This window comes from Pinus tabuliformis, chromosome 9, assembly GCF_031772625.1.
Source record: "Pinus tabuliformis cultivar Carrire ecotype Pingquan chromosome 9, CPIR1, whole genome shotgun sequence".
Lineage (NCBI taxonomy): Eukaryota > Viridiplantae > Streptophyta > Pinopsida > Pinales > Pinaceae > Pinus > Pinus tabuliformis.
The window spans coordinates 898,864,773-898,870,311 of record NC_142307.1 but is presented as its reverse complement, the minus strand read 5'-3'; positions in this window follow the sequence as shown (position 1 = coordinate 898,870,311).

Sequence of the window (5,539 nt, the reverse complement as noted above, 5' to 3'; positions counted from 1 at the left end):
TTCTTTTCATGCCTTCTCTAGATGGTTATGCTTGAGTGGATGTCTCCACTTTTCCTCCTTTCTACTCCTCAATTCGTGGCTGCTCCACAACTTCTTGAGGCTACTCCCGAGGATCCTTCTTTGGAGCTAAAATATCCTCTTTTGGTGGGATATGAAGTTCCTTGTCAAGAGAGCACCACATCACTTTCTTCTCATCAAAATTTACATCCCTTCGCACAACTGTCATTCTGAGGGATGGTAAGTACACATGGTAATTGTGTGGAGTTTCAGTGTAACCCAAAAAAAAAACCAACTCTACCATCAACACAAGCTTCTCCCTTGAATCTTTAGAGACATGGAAGTAAATAGAGGCTCCAAAAATTCTGAAGTGAGACACATTTGAATTTCTCCTTGAGAAATCCTCCTTTGCTGTAATCATACAAAGAATTTGGTGAGGACTATGGTTCTACAATTAGACTGTTGTGTTACATGCATCTTCCCACAAATGAAGTGGTAGGCCTTGGTTATATAGCATAGATCTTGCATCTCCAATAATGCTATGGTTCTTTCTCTCAACCGCCCCATTTTTCTGTGGGTTGTGGGGTGTTGTCATCTCTCTTTGAATTCCTTATTTCGCACAAAACTATATGAATTCATACAAAACATAATCGCCTCCATTGCCACTCCTGAGAGCCTTCACCTTCTTGTCAGTCTCTTTCTCAACTAGTGCCTTGAATTCTACAAACTTTGAGAATGTCTCATTCTTCTTCCACATGAATAACATCCAATAGTTCCTTGAGAAGTCATCAATAAAAATAAAAATATATTTATGTCTGGCAGTAGAGGCTATTGAGAACAGTTCACAAACATCAGAGTGGTCTCTTTCCAAGACTGCATGTAGTTTTCTTTGTCGATCATGGAATGTGGATTTTACATACTTCCCTAAGGTGCAACCTTTGCACACATCCTACTGCTTAATTGATCCTTGGGGGAGGCCAATGGTTATTTGTTGCATAATTTTTAAGGTGCCATGATGCAAGTGGCCCAATATCTTGTGCCAAAGTTCACTAACATCGTGGCTCTACACTTTCTCTGCCTTATTTCTTAATGCAACACAATCATCCACATCCAACTTTTACATGTTCTTCACATGAACCCTAATCTGCTTCACATGTCTAGTGGCTATGTGTCTCATGAATGATTTCCCTTTACTAAAGATCACATTGTAACAACGGTCTTCCAAAACAACTACAAACATTATATTATTCTTTAGGCCTAGAACAAAAATGACATCTTTGAGCAAAAGAGGGGATCTAAACTCCTTATTAAAGGTTACGCTACCAATATTGATAGCATTGTACCTTTTGTTGTCCGCAAACTCAATATGCATCTGGATATCTTTCTGCTCCAGGAAATTAAAAAACACTCTACACCTTGTCATGTGGAATGAGGAACCAAAGGACAAGTACCACACATTCCCTATCACTGTGATGGTCATGCATTCTATAAGGGTGAAATCAAGCTTGAACTATGAAGCTAAAGATTCGCCTGCTCCTCCTCATGAGTTCTTCTTTATAGACTTTTTGTGTGGATGCTTTATAGTATAGTGCATGAATTCATGACAATTGAAGCATTTGATTCTCAAAAAGTCTTTCTTCTTGCTCCCTTGGTTGGATTTTGGTTCGGTTTGAGACCTCTTCCCTTTGCCCTTCTTTCCCTTTCCAACAAATATAAAATTTTCTTTATCCTTCACTTTGGATGAAGTTCCATACCAATTATTTCTCTTGAACTTTTCTTGAACCAAATTGGACCACAACCTTTCCCACTTTGGTAAATTTTCCCTTCCATTCATCGAGTCCTGGAAGCTATGCCAACTTTTGGGAAGGCCTAGAAGAGCTCAGCTCACCAGATCATCTTCTGCAACGGTCACACCAACCCATCTAAACTCATCATGAACTTGTGTAAATCTACTGAGATACTATGGAATATTGTCATTATTTTACATCTTGATATTTCAAAGTATGTCTTTAAGGGCCAGTTTCCTATGGTCACTGTTATTCTCAAACAACTCTATTAATTCCTTCCATATTGTGAAAGGAGTTTCTTTCCCATGAAGATTTGATATAATGTGGTCTCGTACTCCCTCCAATATTATTCTCCTTGCCTTGGTTAAATATTTCTTCCATTGAGCTAGGTTTTATGAATCAACTGATCCTAGTTTTGTAATTTTTGTCTTGACATGTTCTATCAATCCATTTTCATCAACCATCACCTCCATGCGATATTTCTATGCAATGAAATTCAAGTGATCCAAACTTAATTACAAAATTGATTTGAGTGATTCCTTCCAAGGAATACTCTAATCTTAGCCCATTGAAGGCCATCTTCCTAACTCTAAAGAGATCCTGCTACACAAAATCTACAAATTCGAACCTCCTAAGAAATGACTTCAAAATTCCCATTCTAATGTGAATGTAGCTTTGATATTGTGTAGAAATATGGTGTAGAATTGCAACTACTCAAGAAATTTTAATCTAAATCAAGAGACACAATTCTAATCTACCGCTCTACAAAAATAAATTCACAATTTAGAATAACAATCTCAGACATGCAATAAGAAATGGCACACATACACAATATTTTTCTAGGGGAAAGAAACTGCTAAAAACCCCTTAAGACTGCTTGTATTAATAAGATGAATATAGAATGTGTTATAAATGCTAGCTTGCTCTGAGCTCAACCTGCAAGTGAATAATCTATCTCTCTGCTAAATGAGAAGCTCTAACCTAAAATTAGTTAATTTCTTCCTCTACTTGAGCCCCTATTTCCTTGCACAATTCTTGAGAAATTAAGAGCCTATTATTTAGGAATTTTCCTCCAAATGATTATGCAATTCCCAAGATTGATCATCAGACTACATGAAGCACCTGTACACTCAAGACTAATCTATAGCTGATGTTACACTACCTTGGAATCTCTACCACAGTTGGGGAAATTTAATTCTTTGCATGCACTAGCTATTTTGAACTAATTGATTAGTTAACTAGATGATCACTGGTTAGACTTTTGTCCCACTCCACAACTGACCTTCACTAGTTCTATCAAATGTTAGAACTAGTTTAACTGAAAAAAAAAAAAAAAAAAAAAAAAAAAAAAAAAAAAAAAAAAAAACACTTGAAATAACTAACCTTGATTGCTACAAATCAACAATCACACATTCTTAACTAAACTCCAAGCCCTCTAACTTGAATTTACTAAGATAATTGAGTGACAAGAGCCATGTCACACAAGTTAACTACCTACAAGTTTTCTGCTGATGTGGAAATTTGAATTTTATCAATTTGACCAAGGTAAAATCAAATTGAGACTTTCTTGCTACACTTCTCAAAACTAGATTGAATTCCTCAACTAAAATTACATTACAATGGGATAAAATACTATTATCTCATAAACACTAGAAAAAAGAAAAAAATGGACGAAAAAAACCCCTTTTGTTTATTAGCTATTCCCCTGAACACCCAAGTAGGGGGCATAGTCGCCCCACTTTGTGATGTCTGTGGTGTAATGAAAAATGTGGAGATGGTTGTGCAATGAAGATAATTAAAAACCAACATGTAGGTTGATAAAGAGGAGAATTACACGTTATGGAAATTACATTTGTGCTTATTTATTTTCCTCTAGAGGATGGTTTTGATGACCTTGTTGTTGGGACATGGAATTGGAACCTTTTTGTTCCTATTTTTCCTACAGTTTCTACCATTTTTACCTTGAAATCTATACCCTGTTACCTTATTCATTATCCTATGATTAATGTATGTTTATTTTCTATGTTAGCTTACTTTAATAGCTTTACTTGTATTTTGACATGACGTTGATTATTTTAGGAAATCTTATTAACAAAAATGACAAGGGATTGTTTCAAGAGAAGCTTATCTCGTTAAAAGTGTTGTTGCAGGAATTTTATGTTCCCATTTTTGTCTTTCCAATTCCAAAGTCAAAAATGTGTTGATACTATTATTGTTGTCCCAATACTCTATCTCCCGAATTGTTTGTTTTTTCAATAATGCAAAGGTCAACTTGGGATGTCACCTAGTCAAGTGCAGTGACCACTGCACCAACAGAGTGATTTAATTACCTAGAATACAACCAAGATGATTGAAACAATTATGACTTGTATTTATTGGTATTTTTTTATTTTGGAAATACTATTACATTATTTTATATACATAGAAAATTGTTGTAATATATTTCTTGATTTGGGTAATCAGATAATCAAGAGATTATCATAATTGATCATGCTTCAAAGATAATGTGTGTAATTTATAAAATAGGATGCCCTTTACCTCACGAGGAGAAGACAACAACACTATGATTTTGGAAAACTATAAACACAATCATTCCTAAATATCAATGAAACTCTGATGATTTGTGGCATATTACTTATTTATTGATTAGCTTGTGAGCTGTGTGTACTAGTTCCTCGCTAAGGAGGAAGGGCCTTCCAACTTGGCATGGATTGTCAAGTTAATAAGGTATTATAGATATATGTTTAGTTTCTATTAGCTTTTATGTGTTCTTATTTCATTGTTACTTTTATTGATATTTAGATGCATTACAACCACTTACTGCTTGATTTATATAATAGTTGTTTCAATTAATCATGTAACAATTTAAGTCCTATACCAATCCAATCATGTCATGTGTTCTCTTAATTAATTTATTATTATAGTTTGGAGATGTTTATTGATGTTTTGCCATGTGACTATTATAGAGTGATTCTCAGCTTCATTGAATGCATCTTTTATTCAATTGAGATTCAAGTGGATCCGTGTTACTTTTGTTTTGCAAGGAGTGGTTGAGTGATCAATGATTTATGCGAGTTTGGTAGTGATAATTTCTAAATGCTGAGAGTGATGATTATTGTGCCATTTTAAGGGTTGAAGTCACAAGAGCTAATTAAAAATTGTTCCTGCATGTACTTTTCACAATAGCCTTGAAATAAAAGACCTACCTTGATTGAAAATTTATGTGTGAGCCTGGTTAATTGATCCTAATTTAAAAGACAATTACTTCAACCAACACTATTTAACAACCTTAAATTTTTCATTCCCTTGAAAATAGTATAGAGAAAGAAACTCATGCACAAAATCTAAATGGGAAGCTAACCTTTAAAAGGATCCATTTTCAAAGTGTCTGATGGTCAAAGAACAACTATTTATTGACAAAACACTATAAAAAAAACACCTTATAGTGGAGATTTTTAAAGAAGCTTTTAGTGTTAAAAGATTTCCCCCCACACCCCCTCCCCAAAATAAAACCTCTTCTAAAACCTCCACCATTTATAATGGAGTTTTTTTCAACAATTTAAATGGATATTCACTATAACTAAAAGAATTGTGCTCAAGCAGAGTTTTTTTGCTCGTGTTATTTCATAGATTACATACCAACACATATTTTATTAAAAATAATGAGGCTATACACAAAATTAAATGCATAATTTCTTAAACAAACATTTTTCACTATACACTTCTTCTTATGTGATGTATTAGTTCCAGTTTAA